The following is a 17,089-nucleotide window of genomic DNA, read 5'->3' as shown; positions in this document are numbered from 1 at the left end:
CTTCTGCCCATTTCTTGATTGGATTGTTTGTTCTTTGGGTTTGTTCTTCGAGTTTGATTATTTGTTCTTTGGGTATTGTTGTTTGGGTTTGATAAGTTCTTTATAGATTTTTGGATACTAGCCCTTTATCTAATATGTCATTTGCAAATATCTTCTCCCATTCTGTTGGTTGTCTTTTGGTTTTGTTGACTGTTTCCTTTGCTGTGCAAAAGCTTTTGATCTTAATGAAGTCCCAGTAATTCATTTTTTTAAAAAGATTTTATTTATTTATTTGACAGAGAGAGATCACAAGTAGGCAGAGAGGCAGGCAGAGAGAGAGAGAGAGGGAAGCAGGCTCCCTGCTGAGCAGAGAGCCCGATGCAGGACTCGATCCCAGGACCCTGAGATCATGACCTGAGCCGAAGGCAACGACTTAACCCACTGAGCCACCCAGGTGCCCCCCCAAGTAATTCATTTTTGCCCTTGTTTCCCGTTTCTTTCTCTGGCACACAGCCCCATTTGGAGTCTCCGAATCCAGCAGATTCCTGCAGTGCACTCCTATACTGCTCCTCCCAGTAGAGGATGGGTGGAGGGGGTTTTCCCTGGATCTGTCACTTGTGCGGTTTCTCCTTAAAGTGTAGTGGCCCGACTATGCCTTGGATCACAGTTTATGTCAGCCCTGAGCTGAGACCCCACTCATCAGCTCCATCTCTGCAGCCAGCTTCCCTGCTCCAATACCTGGGTGCTCTTCCACACTCGGGCACCCCCTATCTTTCTGGGACCCTGAGGGTCCTGAGACTACACCAACCCAGTGAGGATTCCACCCCTGACTTAGCCACTGGAGCAATGTCCCTTCACAGAGCAGACTTCTAAAAGTTCTGATTTTGTGCTCCTCTGCTCTCTCACTTGCTGGGAGCCAGCCCTTTCCCCCACAGTCTGTCCTCCCATATATCACCTCGGATTTACTTCTGTCCACATTCTACCTTCCAGAAGGTGGTTGCTTTTCTGTTCATAGAATTGCCTCTATTCTTCTCCTTGGTGTCCTGTTGAGTTTGTAGGTGTTCAGAATGGTTTGATAACTATCTAGCTAATTCCAGGGACTAGACTAAATTTAGGTCTCCTACTCCTCTGCCATCTTGCTTCAAAAGGCATTTTTGATACAGAATTCTAGTTCTTCCAGCATTTTAGCAGTGGCAGTCCAGTTTCTTCTGGCTTACATAGTTTTCATTGGAAAGTGTGTAGTTAATCTTGTTTCCCTGTGTATAATACATTCCTATTTTTTTCCTCTTCTTTGACTTCTTGTAAGATTATTAGTGGTTTTCAGCAGTGCTATTATAATAGCCTTAGTATGATTTCTTTTGTTTCTGTCTCGCTTGTGGTTCATTGAGCTCCTCAAACCTGTGAGTTTTTATTTTTCACCAATTTGCAGAAAAATTCCTAGCCTTTTAAATATTCTTCTTCATTGCCATCCTGGGACTCCAAGTAAGTCACAAAGGCTATGCTTAGTTATTTTTTTCTCTTTTCACTCCATTTTGGGTAGGTTATATTTCTTTATTATCACATTTCCTAACATTTTTCATTGGTTCTGTTGGTCTAATCTGCTGTAAATCCCATTGAGTGGATAATCTATTTTAGAGCCTGAATTTTTCAGGTCTAGAAATTCCACTTGAGCATTTTGTTTTGTTTTGTTGTACATTTCTCAAGGGCCTCTATTATGTCTCTACCTAAGTCCTCTGCATTCTTCCTCTATTTGCCCATGATGATCCCATCTATTTTGATGGTTTCAGTTAATGTCAGTTAATTGACATGCCCAAGTTAAGCTCCAGATTCATATATCCAACTAGTTAACAACTGACCAGTTTACTACTATGTCCCACAGTCACTTCAAACTCAGCTTTTCCAGAACCAATCTCACTGTGTCCATATTCTCTATCCCACATTCTAAACCTATCTGTATTAGTTTCCTAATGCTGCTACAATCAATTACTATAAACTTAGTTGCTTAAAACAACACATATTTATGACAGCTTTGTAGGTCAGCAGTCTGACATGGTCTCACTAGGAAAAAGTGAAAGTATCAGTATAGCTATGTTCCTTTTGAAGGGCGTCTGTTAACGACTTTTCTAGCTTTTAACGACTATGTCTTCAAAGCCAGTGATGGCTGCTCAAATCTATCTTCCACTGTGTTACCCTGACACTTCTTTTTTTTATAGTCAAAGCTCCCTTAGCCTCCCTCTTATCTGGACACTTGTGATTACATTGGGCCTTTTGGATAATCCAGGATAATCTCTCCATCTCAAGGTCATTAATCACATCTGTAAAGTCCCTTTTGCCATAGAAGGTAACACATTTACAGGTTCCAGGGATTAGAGGTTTAGGACATGAACATCTTGGAGGACCATTATTCTTTCTACCTACCATACTGTCTTAGTGGATGTACTCACTCATCCATCTTAAAAACCTGATAGTAATTCTTGACTTCATTCTTTTCCTCAGCCTACCTCATATCTAGTCAATCACTGGGTCCTATCAATTCTGCCTCCTTAATTGCTCCATTTTTGTCTGTCCCTACTGCTTCTGCATTATTCTGGATCACCATGCTTATTGGAAATACTGCAGCTATTCCTTTGCTTCTAGACTTTCCACTTTCATTCCGTTCTCCACAGCACCATTACCTAATCAGCTTTCTAAAGAGGCTCCTGGGTGGCTCAGATGGTTAAGTGTGTCTGCCTTTGGCTCAGGTCATGATTTCTGAGCCGTAGGATTGAGCCCTGTGTCAGGTTCCCTGCTCGATGGAGAGTCTGCTTCTCCCTTTCCCCTTTGCCTCTCCCCACTTCGCATGCATGCTCTTGCTCTTGCTCTCTCTCTCTCTCTTAAAAGAATAAATAAAATCTTTTTTTGAAAAATCAGCTCTAATAAAATGTGCATCTGATTATTTTACACCCTTGCTTCAAACCTCTCACTGGCTCCCCATTATTCTGTCTTAGGCTTGGGAGACTATTTGTACTCAGGCCTTCCTCTTGTTTAATCTTACGATTCTCCACTCCATCTATAGGCTATCATTAAGCTGTAGTGAATTGTTGTAAAATAAGAGAATATGTTTTCTCTCTAGCGCTGTGCATTAAAATGTGGCTAGTGAACACTTAAAATGTGACTAATTTGACTGAGGAACTGAACCTTTATTCCATTTTAATTAATTTCAAGTTAAATAGCCACATGTGGCTAGTGGCAACCAGTTTGCATAGTGCAGATCTAAAGCAGTGGTTCTCAGCCAGAGGCATTTTTGCCCCCTTTGGGACATTTGACAACATCTGGAGACATTTTTTATTTTCATACGCAGGGTATGTGATCAGCATCAAGTGGGTAGAAGACAAAGCTGTTTAAACATTCTACAAAGCACAGGACATCACCTCACAACAGTCATTATCCCAAAATTGTCAGTAGTGATGAAGTTGAGAAACTGTGGTCTAGACAATTCTTCTTTTTGATGTTTTTTTCTTTCTATTGGCTATCCCTACTTATATTTTAAGATACATTTTAGATATCACCCCCCTCTGGAATGGCATCTTTGATTTCTCGGGTCTGAGTTCGATACATCTTCTCTCCTATATTAACCTGTGCTTATACCTTTCTTGATATTATGTAGTCACCTCTAAGATCATTATAATAAGCAGTTTTTATTTGTTCTTAGCCTCTTTAGTATAAAAACTTATTCATTGGAATGTGTTTCAAAGATACATGAAGATGATCAATATATATTTGCTAAGTGTGTGAGTATCAATTATTAAACATTGCAATTTAAAATATAAAGAAGTGTTGCTACCTTCAATTTAGGCCTTTTAGACACCTTACACTTGCTAAAATATTTGAATTTATTTTTTTGAATTACTTCACATTTTACCAGTAAGAAAAGAAACTTGTTTCATTCTTTGAGAGGAACAGAACTTTTTTGTCTGACATTCTCCCCTTTTCCTTTGTTCTACTCTGCTTTACATATACCTCTTCCTTCCATCCTTTCCTATTATGAGATAACCAGCCTAAACCATCACCACTCTAATCCATGGAGTACAGATGGGGAGCTAAAACTTAGTGCATAGATGCAGGAAGGATTTAAAGTAAGTGACGTGGAACCAAGAGGCCAAAAACTAAGGAAACTGATGAGCAGTATAGCAGAATTGCTCAGTTAAGGCTATAGAATGAAATAGGCCTGAGTTTGAATCCTTGCTCTAGCCATTATTACCATTACTGTTTGGTTTTGGACAATATTTACCTAATTCACTTTTGTAAAAAAGGACATAATAATAGTGACTAACCCACTGAGTTGTTGAGAATATTAAGTGAAATAATTAGTGTAAATACAGTGCCTGGCACATAGTGAGCACATATGGCAGCTTTAGTTGAAGATGTTATATGTGTAAATTGACAATGTGGTTGTAATTGGCTTAAATTACCATAAATTTGTTTCAAGAAGTCTAAACATTAGTCAAAGACATGTTTTATGTTCATCATCACAGAACATACCATTTAAGAATGAATGCTCCCCATATGGAACCACTGAGAGGAGAGTATTGAATCCCTGAAACATAGTGAATGGAGGATGGGAAAGGTTGGGAATCTCCTGGCAAAAGCCATCCAAGAAGCCAGAAGGTGCATATTGTAGAACAGATGCCGATATCGACACTCCATACTCCCTCCTCCCCCGGGCCTTTGTAGATGCCGTTTCCTCTGCCAGCTGTGCCCTTCTCAAATTTTTCACTTGGATCACTTTTTCTCTTTTTTTTGTAATCAGCTCAGAAATGGTTCCTGAAAGTTTTGTTTTTCTGCTAGCAATGCGTTCAGATAACAGATAACAGCAGATAACAGAAAACCAAATTATTAGTGGCTTACAGGAATTTTTAAGAGTTTGTGTTGTCTAGCAAGTCCAAAGTTAGGCATTCTAGAGTGGTGCTCAGCAGTGCCACCAGAGTTCTAGGCTCTTTCTTTTTTGCTGTATCATCTTTTACCCATTCACATCATCGATGGCTGTTGCACTTACATGCCTTTGTCCAAATGGTGAGGCAGGAAGAAGGGAGGAAGGTCAAAAGGGCCTTCTAGAGAAGCTCTGTTTTTATTTTAAGATATTTGTTTCTATTCTGAAAACCCACTTCAGAACCTTCCATTTCCAGAGTAATGTCACTTGGATACTCCCAGCTATGCAAAAAACTGGACCATGGAGGGGTTTTTTGTTTTGTAGCCTCTATACCAGAGAAAGACAAAGAAGAATATACATATATACATAATACAAGTTCAACCTGTCTGCCTTATCTTCTCATGTTAAAGGCCCCTCTTTTCATGCACCTCGTAAAATGTTCTGTGCTCGAATTAAAGCTCTCACCACATAGTATGCTAATCACCAGATTAATTTGTTTTCTTCTCCAAAATAAGAATTTTTAAGTAAAGACTGTCTTGTGGTCTTTGTATCCTCAGTGTTTAGCACAGTGTGTAGTATGTGGAATATACTCAGTAAACACTTCCTGAATGATTATTCACAAGCAATAATTATCAAATAGAATGTATAATATGTATATAATGTCCCCACACAGAGAGTTCCTTTGTATTTGTTGTTGTTGTTATAGTATTTGAGTATTTATTACCAAATGCCAGACAAGTGCTTTACATGTTTTATCATTCAGTCCGCTTAATTTGCCTCATCTGTTTTCATCTTCATTTTCCAGGTAAAGAAGCAGGCTCGGATTGTTAATGTAATTTGCCCAAGGTCCTAAAAATTGATAATTGGTAGAATTAGACTTTTAATCTAGGTAGTCTGACTCCAGATCCCAGGCGTTTAAAAACTGTAATACACTATTTCATTGTTTAAAGCATTTGAAATATGAGTTTGTATGTGAATTTTTATTTTATTTTATTTTTTTATTTCATTATTATTTTTTAAAAGATTTTATTTATGTATTTGACAGAGAGAGATCACAAGTAGGCAGAGAGGCAGGCAGAGAGAGAGAGGAAGAAGCAGGCTCCCTGCCAAGCAAAGAGCCCGATGCGGGGCTCGATCCCAGGACCCTGAGATTATGACCTGAGCCGAAGGCAGAGGCTTTAGCCCACTGAGCCACCCAGGTGCCCCATATGTGAATTTTTAAAATTTCTGTTTTATTATAATCAAGAAGATGTTTCTGAAAATTATTTTCTAACTTTAAAATAAATCTGAAATGAGAAAATTAAAAGCTAATTTCCTTATCTTACTGAATTTAAGTAGCCAGTAATTCTAAATGCAATTTAATTTTTGTATGCAGCATGTTTGAATGCTCTTTAATGAACTTCGGACATGCTCGCTAAGACAAAATAGCTAAAATTATTCTAATTATTTACATCAATTACGATTGCGAAATCTGTGCCACTATGAAATACAGAAGTGAAAAATATAAAATTGTATCTGTGCTATTTTTAAAGCCCAGCATTTTGCCTGTTTAAAGACAAATGAAAATATTTGTAGTGGTATAATTGTGAATAAAACTTTTCGTTAATGTTTTAATGCTTTTGCAGTGAAAACAGTTGATTTTTACTTTAATAATAGCAAATATATCTTAAACTAAATTTCTCATGAGTTACAGCACTTTTAGATCCATAATGTCATTATATGTTTGTAAAGCTGATCCAGTTATATTTCTACAACCAATTTAATAGTCGAGGTAAAATCTTACTCTTGATATATACGCAATACCAGTGGATTAGCTAGACCCCAGCAGAATTTGAAAGCTATTCAGTCCATATTGCTTAGTCACCTTAGTTCAGTTAAATGGGACTACCTGACAGCTGTAGAAGTTCTAAAATATGAAAGAAATAGCCATGAGTTTTTTGGTATAGAAAAGACCTTGTTTGGTTAGAGCCAATCACAGCAGGCTGGGAAATAATAGTTCATGTTTCCCACAATATGGTCTTTCGAAGAATAGTTCCATAAGATGTTAATATGTTACACAGAAAGTTCCAAAAGTCAAAAATGTTTCATGAACTTTGGATTAAAATGTGTCTTAAGAGCTATTAATACGCTGTTAGATACATCATGAATCTTAAGTACTCAGTGTGTTCCAAATTTTTACCCTCTAAAATTTAACCTTGAAACTAGTTTTCTAGGCCACACTATTGAGGAAATGATTGGTAAAATCTATAGGCAATTTTCTAGAATAGAAAGAGAAATTATTTTAAAAAAGAAGAAGAAGAAGAAAGAAAGAGAAATTATTTCCCATATGTTATCATTCAGAATTACCAGAATATTGAGAACTTCCTATTTATGTTACTGTGTTTTAGGCATTTGCACCACCAGGAAGCAATATTTCTACCAGTTCTAAAGTTCAGGTCTCCTAAATAGTTAGTTCTGCTTTGAAATTATTAGAATTAATAATGATCAAAAGAGGCAGGGAAGGCTATATATTCTGGTTACTGTTAGGAAAGGCTAATGTAAATATTAAACAACATTCATTTTGGCAGGAAATCAGTTGAAAGCAAGAAGAAAAATATATGTCTCATAGACTTGGCAATTCAACAGCAAACCTGGTAAGAATATAAAATGGTAAGATTAGACAGTCTTTGCCTACCTTTCTTCTCATCAGTTTGAGAGATAAAAGTCTCACAACCAAGATTAAAGGAGGCTATTTTAAATGCCATTTGTGTCCATGTTTTAAACTTCTCAGGAGGCGTATATGGCCTTACTTCTAGGGCTCTAACTGATCAACAGTCTAAGAGAGGACTCTTATGTGTTGCCAGCAACTTCTCAGTCTAAAAAATGCTGCATTGATTGTCCCTTTTTTTGGTGACTTAGTGTAACCTAACAAAGCACTTACCCTTTGCTCTGCACTAAGGTCAAGTAAACTGACCTGGGCAAAATGTGAGTATGTCTAGAGTTCCTTGTCATCAATGAGTCTATAGGCTTCCTTACCTAAGTCTGCTCTACTGGGGTAAGGTTTTATTCATGGAAGTTGACCAAAAGTGGACTTTGTAGGATTATCATTAGGAAGAAGTGGAAAGTGATGTGAAATCGCCAGAATACTATTCCTTTTGGAGGGCTGGAGAAACCTGAAACTAGGTGACAAATGCTATCATTTAAATTATTCGAGTAGTGAGGCACTTTCCTTCCAGGGAAGAACTCTGAGGAGGGTCCTCTTGCAAGAGAATGGAGCAGAAAACGTGAAGATGTGCGTTTGAATCTGTATTCAGTGTATCCTACGTTCTGAATATTGATTCAGTAATCCTTTAGCGACTATTCTCTATCACCCACTCCCATTGGAATAGTGTTTGTCCTCCCTAGGGAAATGAACAAAAATGAACAGCCTAGGGGGCACCTGGGTGGCTCAGTTGGTTGAGTGACTGGCTCTTGATTTTGGCTCAGGTGGTGATCTCAGGTTCCTGGGATCCACCCACATTGGACCTCACACTCAGCAGGGTATGTGCTTCAGGATTCTCTCTCCGCCTCTGCCCCCACCCCCAACCCCTGCTTGTCCTTGACCTTGTAGACCAGAGGAACTACTCTAGAAACCCACAGGTTAGATCTATTCCACAGAGGTGTTTTGTTTGGCCCTCTTAGACATTTTTAAATTTTTGGATTGGTTGTCGTTTTTCAAAATTGGGAGAGTTCACAGAAATTTGGTTTCTCTTCAAAATTCGGGACACTTAAGTCCTTACTTCCACATGACAGCAGTTGGCTGGGCTGATGTAGCAGCCATCTCTTTCCTTTTTTTTTTTTTTTTAAAGATTTTATTTATTTATTTATTTATTTGACAGAGAGATCACAAGTAGGCAGAGAGGCAGGCGGAGGAGGGGGAGCAGGCTCCCCACTGAGCAGAGAGCCTGATGCGGGGCTCGATCCCAGGACCCTGAGATCATAACCTGAGTCAAAGGCAGAGGCTTAACCCACTGAGCCACCCAGGCGCCCCAGCAGCCATCTCTTTGAAACATGACTTGAACTCTTCAGTCTCTCAATCCCCACCAGGCTTTTAGCTCCTCAACATAGGTATTTTTTTTCTCTATAGTCTACCTTAATCATTTGCATTACCTGGCTGGCATTTGGGTTTGTGACCTCTCTTTTAGATTCTTTTGGGTCAGGGTTCTTCTGAGAGTCATTCTTTACAGAGTTGAGGGAGCCACGGTAGAATGTATGAGGACAGATAATAAGAAAACAGCCTCTCTTTTTATCTCTCAGTAATCTGGACTCTCTTTACTGTCAGTTCTTGCCGTGGCTGGCCATTACAACAACTGTCAATAGAAAAGCAAAAGTAGGGTAGAACAAAGAATTATGGTAGCTCTTTTGAGTCTATCCCATTTGACTAGTCATCATGTAAAACATTTTGTCTTCTTATTTCCCAATGAAACCTTCCCTTACCACTCTTATTTAAATTTCCCTTCCCAGCACTTTTTCTAAATAGCATTTATCATAATCATAGAACGTATGTTTTACTTTTAAATTTTGTTGATTGTCTCTCTCCTAGTATTAAGATTTAAGGTCATGCCTAAAGCATAGTAGACACTCAGTGCTGGATGAAAGAATGAATGTTCTCATGTAATTTTAAATTTTTCAAGTCTGTCACATGGTTAATGTCTTAGGTTAGAAGCCATTACTGCTGCAAAGATTGGACAGAAACTAAAAGATATGTGAAACGTTAAGAGTGTGGTTTGTCTCCTGCCTGAGAACCAGACCAGTGGTGTTAGAGTTCTAAGATAGATGATACACTGCCAGGCATAATTTTGAGTAACTCACTCAAGGAATAATTTTTAAAGAAGAGGCACTTGTCCTCTCCTGCCCTCCAGAGATATGTAATATAATATGCCATCGAGGGGGCATATATGAAGTGTTTACAATTGGGAGACTTCTTCATCCTTTCCCTCCTTTATGGTGCAAAGCATGCTTTCTCACCTCAGATGTTTGCTGTAATAAATGCTAAATGATGACCAATGTCAACTTACTAACTCAGTCTTGATTAAAACTGAAAGTTTTGTTTGCAGTATCTAATTAAAATACATCGTAGCAATGAAAAGCCCTTTTATTGTTAGAATAGAGATAGGGTTTATCTTGTGATGTGGCCTGAGGGTTGCTGTTAGTGAGCAAAGACCTATTTCAGAATCCGATTTTTTCCTTTCAGTCACTTGGTGAAGAAGTGGGTAAGATTCAAAAGAAAGAGCATTTTTGTGTAGCATTTACTGGGTCAGGGAGGAAGACTTGACAAAAGGGCCAGCTTTAAATAGCTGGTTTTGTTTTTTATTATCATAAAGAAATAATCTATGGAGCCAGGCCATTTAGAGGATATTGAACCTTTTTCTTTTTTCTTTTTCTTTTTCTTTCTTTTTATTTTTTTTTTTTTTACATTAATCATGAGTTACTTCATCTTCCCTTTGTATGGGAGGACAGTACAGTCATAATGTATTGTTTTGTTTTGTTTTTCCTCGTGTTAGGGACTCAAGTGGACTGAATTGCCAGTAAGGCCCAAATCTTGAGTTCTAGTAACTCTTCTCTCATAATTATCAAGAATGCCCTAACCATTGTCAGCTACCTTTCAGATTCATTTTATTGTCAAAAAGAAAAATAGGAAAGAATAATGGCAATCTCTTACCACTACATGAAAGAAGCTCAATTTTCATTAATATCTTGGTATTCATAAGAATGGGATAATACACAAAAGTGTGGTCTGATAGAAAACAAATGAATTCTTATAGCGTGGTTTTTCTATCTTTGTATATTTTAAGTCATTTCAAACTTATATTCTGAAAAGTAAACTAGGCAAAACAAGGAGAGGTTACTAGGAATGGAAATACCAAGTCTATTTTAAAGCATGTTCTTTAAGATGACCACTGTTAGATAGAATTAGATGTTTCAGTGTCCATGGCAATCTCTTTAGCTTTTTTCTTCCATAAATTAATCTATTTCCAATTTTATTTGTGGAACTTTCCTAATATATTCCACAGAATCTACTGAGAAATACCTTACTTACCTGCATTGGAGTGTGATTTCCCCACTGCTTCTGCTGCAGCCCTTCAGGGCATATTGATGTCAGAATTTCTTAGCTAGATTGTAATTGAGGCAACCTGAAGGGGTTTTTGTTTGTTAGTTTGTTTCAGATTGTCATAGATTCTTTAGATCACCCAGCAGAATTAGAAGAAAGTAAGAAGCAAAGTTAGGGTTTCACTGAAGTTTGTCAGCCTTGCTTACTATTTTTAAAGCTGTCCCTTAGTAATTGATGTCTTTCAAATGGACTCAGATCACATTCTTATTCTCTGAGCAGAATATATTATAAAGAAAGCTAAACCATTTTCATTTTATATCTAATTCAGTAGGTTTACAAATAGAGTAAATTCCCACAATAATACAAATATAATAAAAATTACTCTCCCCATTTGATTTATACTTTCTAGAACTGAGAATGGAAAAACAACTTCCTCTTACATTGCTTGTAGCAAGTAGCTCAAAAGAAAATCATACCCCATCCCCACCGTAGTTCTATCATAGCAGGTTAGGAAAGTGAAATTAAGACTTCTAAGCAATAAGCATTGAAAAAAAAAAAAAAAAAAGTCCTCGTTCCTTGACCTTTTTCTCTGTCTTCCTTATTCAATCCTTTGGGAGGACAGCTTTCACAACTGCTGGGGCCCAAGAGAATATAATATCAGGTATGTTGATTGTTTCCATAAATTTTAAAAGGCTATAGAATAAGGATCTACTTTTCCCCCCTTTTAGTCCTTCTGCCAATGTTGCTGGTGAAAAAGGTCTTTTAGCGGTGCTCCAGAATCAGTGTCACCTCAGGAGGAAAAAAAAATTAGATTTTTTTTTAAAGTTCTGTTTTTTGCTTTGTTTTTGTAGTTTATAAAATCAAATGCAAATTCAAGCATGACTATCCTATCAGTGTATATATGTTCCGTCCGCATACGGTTAACTGAAGAAACAGTCGAACTGAAGAATGTAGATTTCTAGATTTTAAGCTTTAAGTTCTACATAAAAATTTAAGTTAAAACTTTTTAAAAAGCCTTTTTCTGATACCACTTTGAAAAGTAAATTTTAAAGAACTAATTATGGTTGTGATACCCTGGTTGTTCCTCTTCCACCAGAATTCAGTCATTGTCAGCCTAGCCAGTTCTTTGAAGGGTGTTTATACATCTCAGTAGAAGAGTTTCAGTTTTTTCTGGAAATAAAGATAATGATCCTCAGATGTCAGTTTAGCATGGATTTGCATAAAAGTTTCACAGTTGAGCCTTCACTTTGTTAGAGTCTTTGTTAAGTATCGGCCCTTACCCGGGGGTCTTATTTGTGATCTTATTACAAACAAACCTGAATAACATCTGAGAGGGAAGTGTCATAACAGGAAGCACATCACTATAGCAAAACTGATTTCAAATAGAAAAAATTTGAGAAATTATAGCGTAAACCAGATCCAAGATGGTCCCTCAAAACAGGACCAGATCTCTCCATTCAGAGACTACCTTATAACTATATTCCATGGCAATAAATACAAACCATCTGCTTGAAGGGCTTCAAGTTCTGGTAGTCAGACATTTGAAATTCAGCCTGATCCTTGGCAATCTATCCTGTTTATATTGATAGTTCAGAGGTAGATGTCTTGAGCATACAAACAGGAATGCTAAAAATAAACTCAGTTTTCGAAATATAGTATATTGTTTCAAGTATTTTTTATGATAGAAGACAAATGGGAAGTTACACATTTCATTCCATATTCAGCCTAGGAAGAGCTTTTATTTCTGACCTATTCTGCTTAAATTGATTTCTTTCTCTCTAGTAGCACAGTTGTTGTCAGAAGTAATTTCTAATTTCTATTTCATCTTGGTGGCTTAGGAAGGAATAGTATCTACCTTTTTCTATATTCACCCTGTGGAAAGTTAGTGCTGGTGGAACATTGTCTTCAGTAACTTAGGGGCAAGTGTGATGCTCATATATGAAATCTAGGAGCATTGTTCTGCGTACCTCCTAAGTTAGTGGAGGTCACCAGGCTAAAATATTTCCTACAAGACATCTTGCTTTTTCAAACAAAAGATTATGTACTTGTTGATAGAATTTAAATAATAAACTCTTCTACCAAAATCTCTTAAGCAGTTATATATTTCAGAATAATATATAATAATAATATCTATCATAGATAAATTTTATAAATTACTTTTAATCCTCACAAAAATTTTATGAGCATTTTATCATGGTTTTACAGATTACTCAGCTTGAACAGCTTGCTTAATATCACAAAGCTAATGAGTGCAAATCTGGAGTTTGGCTGTAAGCCTTCTAATTCTATATTCTGCACCTCAACTGCTGCTATATCTTACTGCTTTAGATAGATTAGATTTGAAGGGTCAGTCTATCAAGCTCAAGTAGCAGCTGTTTCATTTGCTTTTAATAGACAATATAGGTCATATATTCATACTGGTTATCAATAGGAAACTTGCCTGTTAAAGTAAGATTTATAAAAGCTCTATCAAAGCTGCTTTATTACTGTGTTAATTAGTTATTGGGTAATATTTTTATAGAAAAATCTGGGACACAAGTTCAAGAAGGACCAGTGAATCATACATTTTGCTATATTACACTCAAGGATAAGTCGTTGATTTTTTCTAAATTAATAGAGAAAGATGTTTTTAAATACTAAAAGTAAAGATGGCATATCTTGTTAACCTGTAAGTAAACAAGAATCCCATAATAGATATGGTATGAAAAAATGAGAAGGGAATTGGTGAACTACAATAAAGTATATTGGGCAATTAGCTAAACTTGTGGGAAATTTTTAATTAGAACTCTGCTTTATAGAAAAATAAATTCTAGGGGTATTAAACACCTAAATGTGAAAAACAATACTTAAAAAGAAAATAAGGGCTAGTATATGACATTAGGATAGGAAAGGATTTCAAAACAAGACACAGAAAACACAGATTATAAATGCAAATGTTGATATATTTGACTTCCTGGAAATTAAAAACTTCTCTGCATCAAAGTCTCCAAAAACAAAGTGAAAAGACAAGCTACAACTAGGAGAATGTAATAGCAGCATGTATAGCCAATGGAGAATTAGTATATAGACTACATGATAAATACTCTCTTTCAGATGTGTGGTTCCTTGAACAGTATGGTTCTTTAGATGAGATTCCCTGAATACCAGTATCAGCATCAGTGGGAACGATTAGAAATCTGGATTGGGCGCCTGGGTGGCACAGTAATTAAGTGACTGACTGCCTTTGGCTCTCAGGTCCTGATCCCAGGGACCTGGGATCGAGCCCCGAGTTGGTCTGCTGGTTTGGTGGGAAGCCTGTTTCTCCCTCTGCGACTCTCCCTGTTTGTATTCCCTCTGTCGCTCTCTGTCAAATCAATAAATAAAATCTTAAAAAAAAAAAATCAGGATTCTCTGGCCCCCAGTTGAGACCCTACTGATTTAGGAATTGTGAAGGTGGGGTTTTGCAATCTTTAACAGACTCTTCAGGTGACTCTGATGCGTGCTAGAATTTGATAGCCTTTGTATCAGAGTAAACTCAAATGATAAATAATACGAAAAAATATTCGGTCTTATCTTCAACCAGAAAATTTAAGACTGTGAAATACTTTTTCATACCCATAAGAGTAGCTAACATTTAAATCTTAAATTTTAACAAGGATATAGAAAAATTATAGTTTGCTCTTGGAAATATAAATTGGCATAATGGTTTCAGGGAATAATTTGGAAATACCCAAATAAAGTTGAAGATCTGCATCTCTGATGACCAAGTATTTCTGCTTTTAAGTATTTACACTAGAAAAAACTCTAGCACAAAGAATACACCAGTCAAAATTTAAGGATTTTCACTGTAGTGCTATTTGAAATAATAAAATTTTATGATAATTGTCTATCAGTAAAGAATGAATAAGCTGCTTTTAATCCATGCAACTATTATGTAATCTGTTAAAGTCAACAAATTTGCAAATATGGCAAAAAGCATCATTTGAAAGTGAATAGTGAGGCATGTGTACCTACTTCCTGTACTTTGTGTGAAATTTAAAAAGTTAAATGGGATATTAAAATATTAAAAGGATTCCCTTCTCGCTCTGTCTCATCTTTCAGGATTCTGTTTCAAAAGATGATTGAGTTTGGGGCACCTAGGTAACTCAGTGGTTGAGTAGCTGGCTCTTGATTTCAGCTTGGGTCATCATCTCAGATTCTAGGATCAAGCCCCAAATCAGGCTCCAGGTGCTCAGCAGGGAGTTTGCCTAAGGATTCTCTCTTTCCCTCCCTTGACTCTTCCTCCCACTGCTAGCACACTCTTTCTCAAATAAGTAAATAAATCTTTAAACAAAAAATCTTTAAAAAAAAAAAGGTGATTGCATTGCACAAAGAATCTTCAATCTAATTGATCCCGCTCAGGATCACATGATGTCAAACTTAATGCTGAATCTGATTGTTTGTTACAGGCTTTTCTGTTCAGGATGTGAAAGAGCAAAGCACTAACTAGGTCACATGCAGAATTAAGTTTGAGGTGGTTTCTTGGAAGGTTTTTTGATATTTCTTAAATCAAACTTTAGTTTAACGATTTCCTTTTGTATATCTTTTTACAAAGATTGAGATGTGTGTGAGAAAAGTCCTCATAACTTTTCAGAAGAGATCTTTGGGGCATCTGGATGGGTCAGTCAGTTAAGTGTGTGATCTTGATTTCTGCTTAAGTCATGATCTCAGGTTTGTGGGTTCAAGCCCCATGTTGGGCTCCAAGCTGGGTGTAGAACCTGTTTGAGATTCTCTCCCTCTCCTTCCTGCCCCTTCTCTCTCCCTCTCTTAAAAAAGAAGAAAAAAAGGTCTTCAACCATGATAGTAGGAAATTATCACCTTAGTTCATTTAACTAACTTGGTAATATTTGCGATTTCCCCTAAACTTGAAATTGGTTTCAATAACTTTGCTTTGAGAACTTAACTTCTTATGTGGGCTTTTTATAACCTAGTCTACTTTGGATTTAATATGATAGACATTGTTGAGATTAGGTGGGTGATGTTAATAATATTGAACAAAGTATTTTAGGAACTATATTTAAGATAGATTCAAGTAAGGGAAGGTTGGAGGTAGGGAAACCAGCTAGTGTTGTACTTTTTAGTGATTTCGAATCTTTCTAAGTTCCTTAGGGCAACGACTATCATGTTGTTCATTGGTATTTCCAGTCTTTGTAGGTTCATTTTGAATTTGTAATTATTGCAAATCATTTGTAGAACATGGCAGTAAATAAAATCGGTGAGTAAATGAATTCTTTACTGTTAAAAGAAAGCTAAACACCTAGCCTTACATAGTGACAAGGAAAATAAAGAGCCTGGCAGTATATGGGGTAAAGAGTTAAGAGAGCTAAATAAAGTGGAGTGTATGATGAGGAACAAAATTAAGCATACTCTAAAACTGAACACACTAGGGAACTGGAGAAAAGAAGGTGTTAAGGAACAGTTGGGAAAGAAAATATCTGTTTTGTTTTGTTTTGTTTGAGAGGAGAGTTATATAGGATATAGTTGATAAATCTATTAGGTATTGGAGTGAGAGCTAATTGGAAGAAGACCCCATAGACAGTGGAATGGAAAAAGAAAAAGTAGATTTGGGAGTTATTTACATGTAATTGATAGATTAAATCATTTTGTGGATGAATTCTAGGATTAAATTGTCTTATAGATGAATTCTGTTGAGAGTAAGAATAGGCTGAGTTACATTGTTTTAAACTTTTTTAAAATTGGATCTGTGTTTAAGCTGTGTTTTATTATATGAAGATAAATTCTCTTATCAGGACTGCCAATAATTTGTCCACGTTTTCAGTTGCAATGGAGTTTCCACTTGAATTGGGCTACCAGAATTTCACTATATTTTTATTGTAACAAGGGTTTGTGGCACATTTAAAGCTACTTTGTTGCAAACAGAGCTGGGAAAGAAAGCTATATACAGTCCTCAGTATAGCAGAAATTATTTTAAAGGATAGGTTTAGAGACAAAAGGATATAGTTGCAGAAAAGCTACAGAGTCTTACAAATAGGTCCTCCAAATAGCCCCTGCTGCAGCTCTGTGAATAATTACATCTGCATTGTGTGGAAGGGATTGTTGGTAGTACTTCAGTATTTTTACACCTCAGTTCTATCTCCATGTGTCAGTAGCAT

The 17,089-nt window shown here is 36.6% G+C and overlaps 1 protein-coding gene and 1 long non-coding RNA gene across 6 annotated transcripts in view; one reads left to right on the top strand and one right to left on the bottom strand.

Moving 5' to 3' along the window:
- The window catches only part of RFX7 (regulatory factor X7), a 137,330-nt gene that overhangs the window by 68,622 nt on the left and 51,619 nt on the right, over window positions 1–17,089 (top strand). The window lies entirely within an intron of this gene.
- LOC116590623 overlaps window positions 1–17,089 on the bottom strand; it is a 51,582-nt gene that overhangs the window by 17,072 nt on the left and 17,421 nt on the right. The window contains exons 3-5 of one of the 2 annotated variants that reach the window (XR_004285682.1): window positions 11,671–11,747; window positions 10,947–11,086; window positions 9,017–9,216 (exon numbers count right to left, since the gene is read on the bottom strand). This is a non-coding gene — a long non-coding RNA (uncharacterized LOC116590623). Of the gene's footprint in view, window positions 1–9,016; window positions 9,217–10,946; window positions 11,748–17,089 lie in introns of both variants that reach the window. The other variant, XR_004285681.1, reaches the window with a different exon arrangement.

This window comes from Mustela erminea, chromosome 5 (genome assembly GCF_009829155.1).
Source record: "Mustela erminea isolate mMusErm1 chromosome 5, mMusErm1.Pri, whole genome shotgun sequence".
Taxonomy (NCBI): domain Eukaryota; kingdom Metazoa; phylum Chordata; class Mammalia; order Carnivora; family Mustelidae; genus Mustela; species Mustela erminea.
Note: the sequence above shows the minus strand (reverse complement) of the source record. Positions and strands in the feature narration are given on the sequence as shown.